Below are 17,336 nucleotides of genomic sequence, written 5' to 3'. Positions count from 1 at the left end.
CAATTTGAGGCTGTGAAGATAAAATCATAAGAATTATTATCAGTAAAACTAGTTATCAAGAATAGATTTACTTTGAAAGGTGGACTGAACATAAATTACCTTAGTGCACAGTTTAACTTTTGACATTACATAAGAGAGTGTATAATTAGTCTCTAACTTTTGACATTACATAAGAGAGTGTATAATTAGTCTCATTACGTCAGTGGGAGAGTGAACGAGAGCTCTTTACATGGGAAGGCAATAAACCAGCCTTAAATGATCACGTGGTTTACGATAGTTGAAAGCAAGGTGTATTTCATGAGCGCTCTGGTCTTTCAGAGGTGAGAGATTTCAGGCATTTACTGGTACCAGAGGGGGGAGGGGGGCGACTAGGGAGAACACTCTGGCATATGAACGTTAACTTAAGGAGAATACTCCATGCTGCAAATTTTTTTTTTAATTTTAGGATTTTATTTTTACATGTGGATATTATATGAAATTGTAAGTTATACAATGTGAAATAAAAATAAGTTATGCATAGAATATTTTTTTATTATATCACCAATTATAGTTTCACAAACGTTTTACAAAATCTTTGTAATACAAAACAGAAAAGTAAATTCAGAAAAGTGATTGTTATATCTTGTTTATACATTGCTACTGTATCTGCTATTTATATATTTTTACGCTATCTTCTATTTACATATTGCTATTGTATCTTTCATCTTTACTCTGGAAATACAAGCTGTTATCTACTCTATCTCGTATAAATACATTACTATTGTATCTTGTATTTTTACTCTGGAAATACTGTTATCTACTCTATCTTGTATAAATATATTACTACTGTACCGTGCATTTTTACTCTGGAAATAGAGTTGTCACAGCAATTAAAAAAGAATAAAAGACATTAGTCATGCAGAGCACAGGAAACCTACAATTATAAGTAATGTAAAATAAGGTATAAATGTCTTTTATACTGTATTTTACATTACACATAATAGGTGGTTTCCTGTGCTCTGCATGACTAATGTCTTTTATTCTTTTTTTAATTGCTGTGACAACTCTATTTCCAGAGTAAAAATGCACGATACAGTAGTAATATATTTATACAAGATAGAGTAGATAACAGTATTTCCAGAGTAAAAATACAAGATACAATAGTAATGTATTTATACAAGATAGAGTAGATAACAGCTTGTATTTCCAGAGTAAAGATGAAAGATACAGTAGCAATATGTAAATAGAAGATAACGTAAAAAATGTATAAATAGAAGATACAGTAGCAATGTATAAATAGAAGATACAGTAGCAATGTATAAACAAAACATGCAGTAGCAATGCATAAGCAGACGATATAAAGTAAAAACATGGCTTATAGCAATTTACAATAGTTGAAGTATTGTTAGACGAATGAAGTGCAATTTTATAGAGTACAAATGCCATTCAATGAACACTCAAACGTTTTTCCTAATTTACAAGACTCTACAGAAATCTTAAATTCTAGATAAATTGAAATTGACCATTCCTCTTAGTTAAAGTGACCCTCCCTGACACCTTACCCCTATTTATATTTTTTGTAACTTTGCTCTAAAGTACTAGGAAACCAAAGTATAGCGACCAATTCCTGGCAATTGTAGCCCTACTCCTATTGTTACTTCAATCTTCAATAAGTGGGCAATAAAAAATAACGTTTTATATACAATATCGAAACTTGACTTGTTGTTTCATCATTTTGGCAAAGAAAAAACATTGGAAACCTAAACACCGTAAAGAAAAGGTTTTGGAGCATGGCATTCCTTAGTGTACAGAAACAAAAATATTAAATTCTACGATAACGCCCAGGATGATAAAAAGTAACATTGCCAAGAACAGGCTATTAAAAGAAGACATTTACATCAAATGTTAAATTGGTGAACTATATCAGTTTAATAGGAATTCCGTAAAAGATTACGAGAATTGTTTTCGTAATTTATCATCCAAGAAATTGATCTTAACGGGCTAGGCATTAAGATATCAAGACATTTAGTTGCAAACTGTATCCTCGTACTGAGCCAAAACGACCGGACGGTATTCAGGTTTCCAGTTCATTACACAAGAATCAAAACCACCTTAGAATGACAACCAAACGCAAAGGAAAATATTTATGATAATGATTTCAAGCACTAACTGCACGGTCTGGTTACACTAAGAAAATGGAATAGCTTTAAATCTAAGCTTGTTCATGTTAGAGTCTAAACTGTTATTTGCTTAACTTTAAAGGTTTATTAATGGTTATGAAAGTCTCCTAGAAGGGACCCTCAAAAAATAACTTCCTTCAACCGCAAAATGCCCTAAAAATTCTATCCTTAAACCTTTCTTCCAGACAAATATAAGTATCTGTCCTGTCTTTAGTATGTTTAGTACATTCCTGAAACTCAAAGCTACCTCGTGTGATTAAATTAAGACACTTCTTACAAATTCCCTAAATACGAAAATTTCCTATGACCAGCTTTGAATTTCTCTAAAAGAACTTTTCAAGTATTCCTTAGTGGAATCTTCTCGAAACCTACATTTCTATACTCTAAACCAACATTTCTAACTTCCTATAAACTACAAGATTTACTTCAAAATCTATTCCTACAGCAATCAATATTGCCCTCAAGATTTTAAGAACCAATCATTAACCGTTTCTTGCATACCTATTAAAACATTTCAGAAAACTTTTTAGTTTTAAAAGTCTGTCCTTTGATTACTACGTATATCCCCTGGCTTTTTCGAGAAGTAACTTTCCTAGATTCTTTCAAATATTCTCGTTACTTTCATTTGACAGCAGTCCTGTAGAAACATTTTACCAGAACTATTTTGATAAACTATTCCTCAAGCCTTTCATTAAACTTTGAAAACTAATAAACTGACTAATATTGATCTGTACTACTAAAAATTCATTAACTGATTTCGTTAATTACGTATTTCAACTTCATAAATCACTAACAGCTACTTGCATTTAATGTTTTGTCTGAAAGACTAGCTTTAACATTCCTTTAATTACTATTGACAGCTGATCTTTAATGAAACTTCGACATCCCATAAAAAGTATAAATTACATATTTATCTTTACTAAAGTTCTGTAATAGTTTATAATCTAACCATTTTTTTTAACATCCATGGACTTTCTAACTAGCCCTACTTTAAACCTTCTAAAACTATTTCATAAAGTCTTCAAATATTCCTTTACCAGATTCCTAAGTTATATTTCAGTATTCCTGAATCAATCTCGGAAATAACGAATCAATCTTGGAAATTACGTCATTTTAACCACTAGAGATATATCACATACCCAGTACATTACACGTAGAACATTGCTTGAAAATCTAAAGAATTACTAAAAATTACTTTAAATAGTTAAAGCCATAAAGTCATTCTAAGGCTGAAAATCAGTGATTATTTTACTCAATAGTTTTCACCAAATCAGTTAAGTTATTCTAAAGCTTATTACACTGAAATCCAAGAACTGTCAAGAAAAAATTCTCATCTACCTTAAACAAGGACCTCACGTGTGACTGTAGTACTGTTCAGTTAAGGATTTTACTCTTAAAACCTCAAATTTGCATTAAATCATAAAACATCTAGTACGGAGAAACTGAGAAAATACAACATGGGAAAGCATGACCAAAATACATTCTAAATTTTATTGAAAACTTAAGATACATAACAGAATTTCATTGGTACTTTTTGAAAACTAATATACACAGTATATTAAATGTTAAACAGGTGAAATGAGAGATTAATGGGCAATTGTATTCTTAGTAATGTGGACAACATGACATTTCCACCAAATTAAAGTAAAAGGTTTTCAGAACATTAAAATATTTGATTTTCCGCACAACTTCTTTCCCTGTCACTGGCTTATGAAATTTCACAAGTTGAAATAATACGCATCTACAGAATTCTTAAATGAAATTGCGATGTTATTAGTTGGTTAAGCTATATTGCGTTGTTATTGGTACAGCTAAATAAAACTAAATATTCATGAAATCGATAATTTCTTAGTTAATTGAATGCGAGTTGTTGTTGGGGTATTAAAGCCAACACTTGTTGTTGGCACGGGCCTTTCCCCTGGTTGGCCCGTAGTGAATGTGAGTATTGTTTAGCAACTATTACATTTAATTGTAAAGATATCTACGCGAGTTTCAGGCATATATGGGAAGACACATAGCCAGGGTACCAAACTAATAGGTTAGACGGACTGATGGGCAGAAATTTATTTTTAATATTTAAACAATTAACCAGACTCGGCATCAAAAGAACAGATATCTAAACTCGACTAAAAGTGAACGAATACAGAAAGGCATGAAAAACTTATCTCGTCAGATGAAAGATAGACTAAATTACAATAAAAAAACAAGGACTTATCCTCGAAACGCGTCGTAGTTTTTACTATTTTGTACCAAAAGTTTTACTTGTATTTTGTGAGAATATACTTGAAAAGTCTTCCCGATTTTGTCATTCACCCGACTGATGAATTTTTCAAGTCTGCTGGCTGATTGCAGCGCTCTAGAGAAGAGAATTATCCGGAAAATAGAAAAATTTGATAAGAAAATAAACTCTGCCGATGCAGCCATTACTTTTAACTCAACCTGCCTAAAAGAGGGTCTCCTACCACGATAAAAAACATTGTTAGAATTGCGAAAAAATAAAAGGTTTTGTAGTAGTTTCTAGATATTTAAAGTTGTGCCATGAACATGAAGACTTATTTATGTAGTATAGGGAGTTAATTAAATAGGAGAACTCTTCAAATGCAAATCATAAGTTTTAAACGTTTGCATGTAAAGCTACTATCCGACAGTCACACGTATAGATAACTTGCTTAATGTAGTCTACACAAGTAATTACTCACGAAGAAACTGACCTCTGAAAATTAAATGAATAGACTATGCACAAAATAAAGGTAATAGGTGAAAAATTTCGTAGACTAAGATATTAAGTTTCCTCAGTTGATAGGGCACGCGCAAGAATACCTGAAGTAATTTAACTCTTATGAATCTTTTACACACCTTTCTGATTACTATATATACTCTAAGATTTATAAAACTACAGCCCATTACCCACCAATAAAGCTCTTATCAATACGGTTACTTATCAGGAGTCCCTTATAACTTTTAAACTAAACCCTCAAACTCAGAATTGCATTAAGGTTAGGTTTGTTACATATGTACTCCAATTCTTATGGTTTTAAATAAAAAGCCTGCATGAAGACAAAATTCGTTTAAAGCGCTTTAAGAGCTTAGAGGAAATTAAATGTTCTGGTTATTGGAAATACGATGAAACTGTAGACCGGGACATTTTCAAAATTTAATACCAAGCCAAATTCAGATTAAGTTTAACCCTAGTGGAGCACTAAAGACATTTTCCCTAATGAAGATTTTAATATATTTCAGACATTTTACTATGTATTAGTAGAAATCCTCATTTATATCAATTTGAACCAATTTGAATTGACAATGACAACTATCTGTCAGAGGTAAAATATTCCTGAAATATAATGGCAGTTCCAAAATATCATTGCCTCGACAGATTTAGTTCTTTAAGAGTTGATAATGCAAGTTTCAGGAAACTACTTGGGGCTTCATTGCAAATTAAAGGCTAAAATTAATCAGATTCATCCATAGGAAATCAGGTTTCTTCACGGCAGTTTTAGAGAGTTTCAATGTAGTCGATGTTATCTGCAATTTCACTTAGAGTGTAGACCAGCACTACGAATCACGTTCTTGTTATGACGACTTTAGTCCTGTAAAAGAAAAAAATTAATTAATTATAGTCTCATACGGATGGATATTTTAATGCAAAGGAAAATAGTCACACCGAAATATTTACTGCACAAGTAATTTGTATGATGTGGAAAGAACATTTTCCAATTTCCACGCCTACACAAACTACGCTTAAAATATAGAGTAAAATTTTCAACTACAGAATAACTCCCGTAACCCTAGTAAACCTTATAAACATTTCCACACTGACTCCCTACCCATTTACAGTTCAGCTCCACTGAATAACATCCTGATTTGTTAAACTGTCCAACTTAATGTTGTATGGCTAAACTGCTGTCTAAAATCTAACCATAACATTTTACAAATCTACAAAACATCAACCTGACATTAAAACCCAATTAGCCATATCTAAATCCACTGATGAACGTCTGCTTTAAATGGATAGACCACTGAATATAAAACTTTGAATAACAGCCTTAACCTAATTAATATCCTATAAGAATCTGATAACCAATGAAAGTAGAAGAGTAGAAAGCCAGAGATATCCTGGTTAGAAGAGTTGACAAAAGGATGAGTTTTAGTGATTTTGGGGGTAGCATGTGTTTGACTGATAGGGATGTACTTGACAATGAGGTACAAAACCCAAGAAAAAGATCTAAACTTAAGGTTTGGGACCTTGAAGTAGAAAAGTAAGACCAATTTAGGTTTGTCAGACTAGAAAGGTTGAAGTGATTGGACAAGTTAGAGTGGAAATGTGTAAGGGAGAAGAATTAGAAAAAAAAAAAAAAAAAAACCCAGCAGATAATGTGTCAATTAGAGGTGGCGGTAGAACAAAGGTGCATGTCTAAAGAAAATCAAGGTATTTAAGGATTGGAAGGTAAAACACCCACAGAGTTCAGAGGAACGATATAGAAAAGAAGATTTTATGAGGAAAGTTGGTATAACTATTGGAAGAGCAGCAGAACTAATGAAAGGCTAGGAACAAGGAGGAAAGGATATCTAAGCTTTCGAACTTGAGAAAAAGGCAAAGGCAGGATTTGAGGCAACTGGGTGTTGAGGATAGATATGGAAATATATTGCATAAGGATGAAGACTAAGGGGAGATGGATAGATGTTCTGAACAATTGAATACTGAAGGTGAGCTGGGAGAAACAAAGAGTTAGAGAGCCAATGATGAGAATAGGGAATACAAAAGTAAAGGGGGCATTGAGTAAAATAAAAAATGGTAAAGGACTAGGCCCACCGTTTTAAATTTAGAGTGTCAAGGTACTAGCTACAGAGGGTGAAGAATGGGTTTTCTATTTATCAAGAGCAATACAGGAAGATTAAACATTAACGAACGACTGAGTCAAGTCTAATGATATTTACATTTAAGCACAAAGGTGATTATTATGGAATGCAGTAACTACACGGGAATTCAAATAAGAGCATGGTTTGAATTTTTTTTTAGATACTAGATTAAATTGTAAGGATTGGGCAACAGCAGTATGGATTCATGAGGAAGTGACGATGCCATCTTTGTAGTATGACAGCTACAGGAAAAAGGGGCTAGAGGCAAACCAGGAGCTCTTCTGTATTTTTGTAGATCTAGAAAGCTTATATTAGAATACCAAGATGATGCTTTGGTGCTTGAGGAACAGTTAAATCCCAGAAGCTTGTTAGAATGGTAGAATATGTATAAAAGAACACCGGCTAGAAAACAGCTGCTGGGTTAAAACTTGTAAGTTAAATTACATCAGAGATCCACAGTAAGCCTCCATATTTGTGGTCATGAATGTATTGACAAGATAAGAAATTATGGGTTCATTGCTATATGCAGATTTGGAGATTATCGATGAAAATTGGGAAGCTGCAAAGATGGGTTGTAGAGTGCCAAGAGACTTTGGAGAGAAGTGGCTTGAAAGGTAATGTAGATAAGACTAGAGCAATGTCATGCAGTAAGAAAGGTACAGACAGTAGTTATGCATTCATGTAGAGGCTGTTATAAAACACCTGAAACATTTCAGATACTTAAGATATATATTAGGTCAGGAGGGAGGATGTGAGGCTGTAGTTGAGTAGATAATAGGGGGAGTGGAGTGAAGTAGGAGTGGTGTTATAAAATGCCAATCAAGCCAAAAGTACAGATCTTTATTACAATCAGACCAGTGTTTATGTATGGATCAGAAACGGTCCCTAAACCTAAAAGGGGAAGCAAAGCTTGAGAACAGATAAGCTTGGGTTGAATATGTAGTGAGGGGGCCTTGGGAGGAACCCGTTACAGATGAACTACTGTAGAGAGGCAGAGAATTTAGATTGTAACACTCAGACTGTCCGGACCTTATTTCCAGACGGGGGCTCAGTCAGTCATAGTTTAGAAGACAGACTGGTGTGGTCAGGGTCTTGCAAGATTCTCAGCCCAAAGAATGTTCTTGCTGTGGGTCTTGCTCAGCCCTGAGCAAGCCTTGTAATAATTGCTTATGGGAAGCTGGTATCCATGTTCTCCCAAGAATTCGTTTGAAAACTAAGAAATTAATAGTAGCAGCAGGGAGGAGTCGAGAGGTCCAAAACACTGAAGTTGGCGAAAAAAACCGGGCCCCATAGGGGAGCCAGAAGGAAGGCAGTTGACTGCACCCGTCTCCCCACTGATACCTTCCTAAGGAGGGAAAAAGTCAGATAGCAGTGAGACTAAATAGAAGAGCGAGGAGTGAAAGTTTTTAGGAGAGGTTTGACAGCACTGGGTTCAAAAACCCCAGTATTAAGACAACCAGATGTCAAGTCTTGAGAACAATAACCCCGAGGAGGTATAGAGTAGCTCAGCCCAGGAGAATACTAGGGTTCTCAACCAGGGTTGAGCACTTGTCAAAAACTATCAGAATAGGCGAAAGATATGGAGTGGTTTAGTGCTAAAGAAAGCCTTTAATTAAAGGCAGTGCAGAGGTCGCAACAGACAACCGACCCCTTAATGTAGAGATTAACTGGGAAAGAAGAATGTCATTAACCCTTCTGATTGGTCTAGATTATTTTCTTCACACCAACAACACTTTCTACAATAAATTACTTAGTAACTTTTTGTTCATACTAAATCAAATCTTTAAGGAGTCTTGATGGTAGGAAAACTATCCTAAAACTATTTGAGGTAGATCAAAATACAGCTCGACAAAATGAAATTTCATCCAGAAAACTTTATGCATGCCTAACAACAAAAACTGTCTAGTAAAGTCAGATTTAAAATGCACAACTCTCTCAATATCTAAAATTAAAACCTAACCAATTTGGATAGCCTAACTAGTCCTACCTCATTCCCTGCGGGCAAAATCTTGGCTCACACCAACCACACCACTTCAAAAACTAATTACATTTAATTTGTTCACTATAGTCAAAAGGTTTATAGCAAATTTATGCATAACTTAAGTTTACGGAATTACATGTACAATATTCATGACAATTACATGTAAAATATTCATGACAATTACATGTACAATATTCATGACAATTACATGTACAATATTCATGACAATTACATGTACACTATTCATGACAATTACATTTACAATATTCATGACAATTACATGCACAATATTCATCACAATTACCTTGGGTAAAAAGTATCTCTTACCTTCTATCAAGACCACGTTTTAGCGTGATTTAAAGTGATGCCGTTAGATGTTGGAAGTGCGCGCTTCAATTTCCAAATTAAAACCACCTGAAACAAAATAAAACTTCAATCAGCACAAAATTAAGCTACTAAAAATATTTGATTAATTGTTGGCACATTGTATCATAGGATACGTGCATTGAAAAAAAAAATAGCATTATCATTCAATCTCAAAATCTAATATCCTATGTATAGTCTGCATAATGGTGCCTATTGAACTGAACCTCCACTAAATTTAATTTTATAATACTGTATACAAAATCTACATTTCATCGTACATATATATGGAACTAATTCAACCCAACATCTAAATTGAATATATTACTCTTAATATTTATTATTCTAAGAGTATTGTAACTCAAGCCAATTATGTTCATGAAGCCAGTAAATTTATAATTTCTAAAATTATTTTGATTATGTCATTCAGCTAAAATCGCATCTTTAATTAACTTTTAAATTCGGGGGTGAAATCTGATTTCCTCCTTTCAGAGAAGCGAGGAAAACAAAGCTAACATTTCTTTGACATTTTAGTTCTGAGCATTGTTTACCCTATAGTTCAAATTGGAATTATCTTCGGTCATCAAATAGTAAACAGTATGTATAGCACGAATTGCAAAGGTTATTAACTGATCTGGTTTAAAACAAGAGTTCCTACCCATTGAGATCACTGAAAAGTTCCCTAGACTTGGAACTAAAGTCGTAAAGGTCATAAAACTTAACTGATCTGCTTTAAAACAAGAGTTCCTACCCATTGAGATCACTGAAAAGTTCCCTAGACATGGAACTAAAGACGTAAAGGTCATAAAACTTAACTGATCTGCTTTAAAACAAGAGTTCCTACCCATTGAGATCACTGAAAAGTTCCCTAGACATGGAACTAAAGACGTAAAGGTTATAAAACTTAACTGATCTGCTTTAAAACAAGAGTTCCTACCCATTGAGATCACTGAAAAGTTCCCTAGACTTGGAACTAAAGTCGTAAAGGTCATAAAACTTAACTGATCTGCTTTAAAACAAGAGTTCCTACCCATTGAGATCACTGAAAAGTTCCCTAGACATGGAACTAAAGACGTAAAGGTCATAAAACTTAACTGATCTGCTTTAAAACAAGATCTGCTTTAAAACAAGAGTTCCTACCCACTGAGATCGCTGAAAAGTTCCCTAGACATGGAACTAAAGACGTAAAGGTCATAAAACTTAACTGATCTGCTTTAAAACAAGAGTTCCTACCCATTGAGATCAGTGAAAAGTTCCCTAGACATGGAACTAAAGACGTAAAGGTTATAAAACTTAACTGATCTGCTTTAAAACAAGAGTTCCTACCCATTGAGATCACTGAAAAGTTCCCTAGACGTGGAACTAAAGACGTAAAGGTCATAAAACTTAACTGATCTGCTTTAAAACGAGTTCCTACCCATTGAGATCAGTGAAAAGTTCCCTAGACGTGGAACTAAAGACGTAAAGGTCATAAAACTTAACTGATCTGCTTTAAAACAAGAGTTCCTACCCATTGAGATCACTGAAAAGTTCCCTAGACATGGAACTAAAGACGTAAAGGTTATAAAACTTAACTGATCTGCTTTAAAACAAGAGTTCCTACCCATTGAGATCACTGAAAAGTTCCCTAGACGTGGAACTAAAGACGTAAAGGTTATAAAACTTAACTGATCTGCTTTAAAACAAGAGTTCCTACCCATTGAGATCACTGAAAAGTTCCCTAGACTTGGAACTAAAGTCGTAAAGGTCATAAAACTTGACTGATCTGCTTTAAAACAAGAGTTCCTACACATTGAGATCACAGAAAAGTTCCCTAGACATGGAACTAAAGACGTAAAGGTTAAAAACTAACTTCATTATAGCTGGTCTACCATTCTAATAACGCTTTTACTATAACTGTCTTATCACTAGTGGAAACAGCTCGACAGAACCTAGAATAGTTTGTCTTATACATTCTTGGGCATTTAGATCATCGCATCGTATTCTGCGTAAATAATTACACATCGACACAAGTTTTATTTCTTAAATGTCCTGATATCTTGTCCTACTGATGTTTAGTGGAGGTTAACATAGTTTTGGGGACATTTTAAATCTTTAGTACCTACAGTAGAGGTATACTATAATTTTCTCTAAGAATATTACACGAGAAGCAAAGTGAATTTATCTGCACCATAATACCTACATATTTTGTTAAAACTTGCTGAGATTTAATTACAAAGTTTAAATTACTCGCATTTGATCAGTCCTAACTGGTTAAAAGTTCCTCATGCATGTTGCACAAAATGAAGAGGTTATAAAATGCTCTCAAAATATCTAGTCCAGCAAGATGAACCCTCTCGATACGGATTCGGGTATTGCATCTCAGGGTAGAAAATCTCTTATTAATCGAGTTGCACTAAAAAAACTAGAAACATTGCTATATGTGCGATTACCCACCAATCTATGACAACTAAAATTTTCTAAACATCAAAACCACCAACTAACAAATAACCGATTCATTTGTTATTGGAGCAAAGACACGCAAGTTAGCTGCAAGACTATATGCATCCTGATTATATAAAAAGTTTCAAGATTGAAGTCGAAACTTCCAGTTCTACGATAGTGTGAATTTGACTTGGAATTGACTACTCCATCCTTGGGAAACTGATTTTTTCCCCTTTAAAATGCCCAAAATATTAACCAAAACATCCCTAACGTACCACGGGAAATTTAAAGTTCGGAATCGAGTTTGTAGACCACAAAAGGTTTTCCTATCCGAATAGAATTTTTCATCCATCCCAATTTTAGTTTTTAAAATTCCTTGTACGTTTGGATTTTTTTTTAAATTCAAACCATTCGTATTTACCCAAGGACTATTGATCTTTAATCTGAATATTTTCATTGTTATTTGGAAATAACTCTTGAAGATATAATTCTGGTTTAAAGACTAAGGGTGAAATCTGCATTTGAGACTACTCGAACTTAAAATTTAATAAAACTAGTTAGATTTATAACTAATTTCAATATTACAGAAAAGTGTACCAGTGACTGCAAATTTCAAAGACAGGACAATGTGTATCAGTTTCAGTTATGAATGTGAAAAGACCACCTACAATCATTCGTTTACTTAAGTTGGTAAGGTCAACGTAAAACACCAATACAAGATAATTTCAAGACTACAAAATTTTCAGTTAAACTGATACCGATAATATTGTTCACGCTAGTTATGGTAAGAATCTTAGGTTGTCAAGGACAAGCATTGAAATTTGGTTTAGGTGCCATGGAAAGGGAAATTTTGAAGTGTATGGAAATTAGATTTCACTCCAAAATTAACGATGGGTGGGTACACATTGTCAACTATTTCAATCTAAACCTGAATTTGACGTACCAAGTGGGGGATAAATCCATTCACCAGACGTAAAAAAAAAAGCAGTAACGTTAACTTCAATCTTCCTACACCGGCAACTCATAGCAAAACAGTTTCCATCCGATAAACTAATCTATGGGCAAATATATCGATATTTTAAGATCCATTACAAGAATATTGAATATTGGTCGATGGGCAAGCTTCTTAAATATGCGAAAATGGCAGGAGTTACATCGGTTCTAAGAATTGCTATAGATTATCAGGAATATAATTCTTGCAGACCAGTTTCGAATCACCTTTTTAAAATTGCTAAAATATAATTACTAATAAAAATATAAGCATTACCAGACCAGTCTGAATACAGAGCTATATGCTCTGTTGTAAATGGCTTGCTAGAACAAATGTGGTATCTTTATATTACTCTTATTGCTGCTTTTGATAGTTTTGCATGAACTACGTAATGATTTACAGTCGTTTGGTATATTAGATAAAGCTTAGATAAAGCCGAGTACCTCAATCATTACTTGGTTGACAAATTGTATGAATTGCTAAGACCATCAGAGCAGCCCTTAATTTTAAAAAATATCTAATCATTTGTAATCTGTTGATCAGCCACCCGAAGATCAGCAGATGGAATTAACTGACGCGTCACAAGTCTATCCGCAGCATAGATTTTGCAAGAACGAATAATACTTGGGAGTATGAAAGTGGAGCAGCCGTTTTAAAAATATTAATCATAAATCTAGCAGCGTCCTTCAGTACAACTCCAGAACATGGAAATACTGGTGAAGGCCAAATAAAAGTACCAAAGAATGGTTATTTTTCAAATCGTTAAAAGTAAAGGTGTCTGATTTCAGTTCGTTTCAGTCGGGTAAACCCAACCCCACCACACTGTGGTGGCCTCCCCAGTAAACAGATTTAAACTCAGTTCCGGGCCAGGATCGATCTGCTGCCATGCGAATTTTAGGCGAACACGTTGCCACTGTTCTCATAGCTAGTATCGAATACAAATAAGTAGCTTACAATAGAATAAATTATCTTAAAAGTGTATGAAGTAAATTGGTAAGCAGTTAAAATTAAGGATACAACTCGAGGCCAGGCTATGAAAATATGGACCATATTTGGCGCCATGTGGCGCATTAAAGATCAACGTGCCAAAGCTGTTCGTGGTATTGGGGGAGATGAGCAGCCAGCACAAATTAATTTGCATGTATATTCCAGAACTAATCTTCACATGAAATATCCAAATTGACATTACCGATTAGTATGACTAACGGCATACTGGTGCTAATTTCCTAGAGAAATTCCATTAAGGGCTCAGGAATTAAAAAGCTTTGGGTAAGGAAATTAACTGCCGCAATACTGATAAATTAAAGTTTTATAAAGTAAAAAAATTTAACTAAGAGACTGGTATGCGAGATGCAGATGATTAAAGTTTATTGGTAAAAATACTACAATTTGGAAATATTTTTTAGGTGAAAATAGTTTTACGTTTAGTTTGAACTTGAGCAGTTTAGGAGCTTAATAAAGCAAGGGGGTACTGTAGCTTAATAACGAGACCAGATAAACACATCTGCATTTAAGTATACAAGTTTCCTATTTATGTTCCAAAATAAGTACTAAGAGGCACTCAGTTTTATTTCTTACCTTCAAAATAGCATGCTTTGCTTATGTGACTATAGTTAAACCCAGCGGCAGCCACATTAACCATTTATTATAAAAAATACTCTCATTTTAACATATGAAATATAGGATCTTAAATGTACTATCAATGCTAGCATCTTCGACTATTCTAACAATCAAACGAGCCCTATTCACGGTACTTCAGAAATACATCCAAGCCAGTGTACATATGGCAATTTACGCAATATAACTTAAAAGGTCTTATTATTATTATTATTATTTGCTAAGCTACAACCCTAGCTGGAAAAGCAAAATGCTATAAGCCCAGGGGCCCCAACAGGGAAAATAGCCCAGTAAGGAAAGGAAAGAAGGAAAAATAAAATATTTTAAGAAAAGTAACATTAAAATAAATATTTCCTATATAAACTATGAAAACTCACAAAACAAGAGGAAGAGAAATTAAATAGAATAGTGTGCCTGATTGTACCCTCAAGCAAGAGAACTCTAACCCAAGACAGTGGAAGACCATGGTACAGAGGCTATGGCACTACCCAAGACTAGAGAACAATGGTTTGATTTTGGAGTGTCCTTCTCCTAGAAGAGCTGCTTACCATAGCTAAAGAGTCTCTTCTACCCTTACTAAGAGGAAAGTAGCCACAGAACAAATACAGTGCAGTAGTTAACCCCTTGAGCGAAGAAGAATTGTTTAGTAACCTCAGTGTTGTCAGGTGTGTGAGGACAGAGGAGAATCTGTTAAGAATAGGCCAGACTATTCGGCGTATGTGTAGGCAAAGAGAAAGAACCGTAACCAAAGAGAAGGATCCAACGTAGTACTGTCTGGCCAGTCAAAGGACCCCATAACTCTCTGGCGGTAGTATCTCAACGGGCGGCTGGTGCCTTGGCCAACCTACTACCGCTACTAAACAAATTTTTTAGCGAATTATATGTACTGCATTAGCGCTGATTTGGCCATTCGCATACGTTAGCTAGCCGTGCTTTTCAATTCACAAAAAAGGCGAGAAAATTATATGCCAAAGGAATCTTCTGCACTCCCTACTTATTTTCCAAGATATACAAGCAAATTATATTATGGATTAAGGTACAAGTGTATAGAAAGTGAAACCGATCCACATAATATAGACTATTCAATGAGTTTCCCTAAAAACACTGACTTAAAACTTTCAAAGCCAAACTTCACTCAAGGTTCGCTAAAATTAGGGGAAACAAATACCAAGAACCATTGGATTGAGCAAATTAAAGGTGATTGGCTTTCATAAGAATTAAAAGTTAAATCTTATATTTTATCCCGGATCAAACTAAAGAAAAATATTTAAAACTACGTTATGAACACGTGAATGGTCAACTATCGGGAATTTCAGGATTTTGTAGCAGGAGGTTAGAGTAATCCCAAAAGGACATTGAAAAAAAGATAGGGTAATATATATGTAACAAAGTATGGTTGATAATTTAGTCTTTACAAGATTATGAACAGAGCGCTAACCAAAGTTAAAGGTATTTAAAACCTAGAACATTTTGCCCTAAAGGCCTAAACTGTCCTTAGCTTCAAGTACAAGCTATAAAAACTTGTCACTACGATGTTTACTTAGTTCTATTTCTATACTTGGAACGCCCATAACGTACTGCAATTACTGTGGCTTGGAAGAAACCAGCATTACTATTTAGCATAAGCAAATATCTTCAGAGATTTTCTTAGTCTTAAAGTAATAAAAACTTTCAAAATAAACTGCAGTTAACAGAATTCACCTTTAAGATTAGCTTCTACAATACTTGATAGAACAAGAAATATACTAATGTCAAAAGCATGGAGTCCACAAAGGGCCTCAACCTTAAATCACTAACACTTATGTAAGCGGAATGCTAATGCCCTCATGCTGCCATAGAGCCTGAGCCCCAACCATTCAATTTTAGACTAATTCTTCATGCAGGCTCTTCTGATCATCCATGATTACCTTCTGAAAACCCTTGACTGCCGTCTAAATTACATCACGATTACTGAACTAGTAAAACTCAACCGTGTCAAAATGACATTGGGAAATTTACAACGGCCAATATTGGCTTTTAAATGATTATTTTTCCATTATCATTAACGTTAGTTCTGCCAAAGTTTGATATGAAAATGCCTAAATATATTTTATAGAAAGCATAAAATTTGAAAGGGTCACTTCGTTAACCAAGAATAAATAGCCTTAAAAATCAAATTGGCCTTAAAGGCAAATTCTAAAAGTAAAATGGATATCTCTGAAGTTAAAATTTACATTACCACAATGTTGGTTAAACGCTTTAACATATTTCTCACCTAGCTCGTTCGTATAACAAATCCACGGAACACCATAATATTCCCAAGTTTTTTAGGTTACGCTGCCTCTGAAACACTGGACTGTACAGCCCAATAAGTTTTAAAATTCCAAAAAAGAAATTATTCCCTCAACGTAACTTTTCGAAAACATGCCCAAGTATTTCCATATTTCTTTACATGTACGAAAACCATATCAAAAATTTGATAACCCACCAGCTAATGACACTAACCAATCATTTACAGTAAAACAAAATCTTACCTTCATATCACAAAGGGATCCGATGCGCACCAATTCTCACCAAAGACTAAACTGAGACCATTGGTACAGATTTTCGATTTCAGTTTTTCTCTTTTCAAATGACGTCACTTTACTAGTCTTCAGCCAATCACAAGAGTCCGAGTGACTCTGTTCTAACAAAATTCGAACTAAGACTCCCGATTGGCTAAAGGAAAACAAAGTATCTTGAGTAGTTACATGTCCACCAGTCATTAACTGTTATAGATCATTACACAATTATGTCTTATTTCATTTCCTATTTTATCAAGGTAGAGATTACCATTACCAAAGTGACGGGAATAAAATTAATTCAGAGAGAGAGATTTGATTTAACAAGTTTATTGAGCTAAATATCATACATATCGCTACCTCATTGCAAGAGGGTCGTAACTCCAAATTTGCTAGTTTTG

At 34.2% G+C, this 17,336-nt stretch overlaps 1 long non-coding RNA gene across 1 annotated transcript; it reads right to left on the bottom strand.

Annotated features, from left to right (window-relative positions):
* Positions 1-3,636: 3,636 nt before the first annotated feature.
* Positions 3,637-17,105, bottom strand: LOC137629728 (uncharacterized). The gene is made up of 3 exons (XR_011041596.1): positions 16,909-17,105; positions 9,328-9,414; positions 3,637-5,749 (listed from the first exon to the last, which is right to left on the bottom strand). It is a non-coding gene; the product is annotated as an uncharacterized lncRNA (long non-coding RNA).
* Between the last annotated feature and the right edge of the window lie 231 nt (positions 17,106-17,336).

This window comes from Palaemon carinicauda, chromosome 37 (genome assembly GCF_036898095.1).
Source record: "Palaemon carinicauda isolate YSFRI2023 chromosome 37, ASM3689809v2, whole genome shotgun sequence".
Classification (NCBI taxonomy): domain Eukaryota; kingdom Metazoa; phylum Arthropoda; class Malacostraca; order Decapoda; family Palaemonidae; genus Palaemon; species Palaemon carinicauda.
Note: the sequence above shows the minus strand (reverse complement) of the source record. Positions and strands in the feature narration are given on the sequence as shown.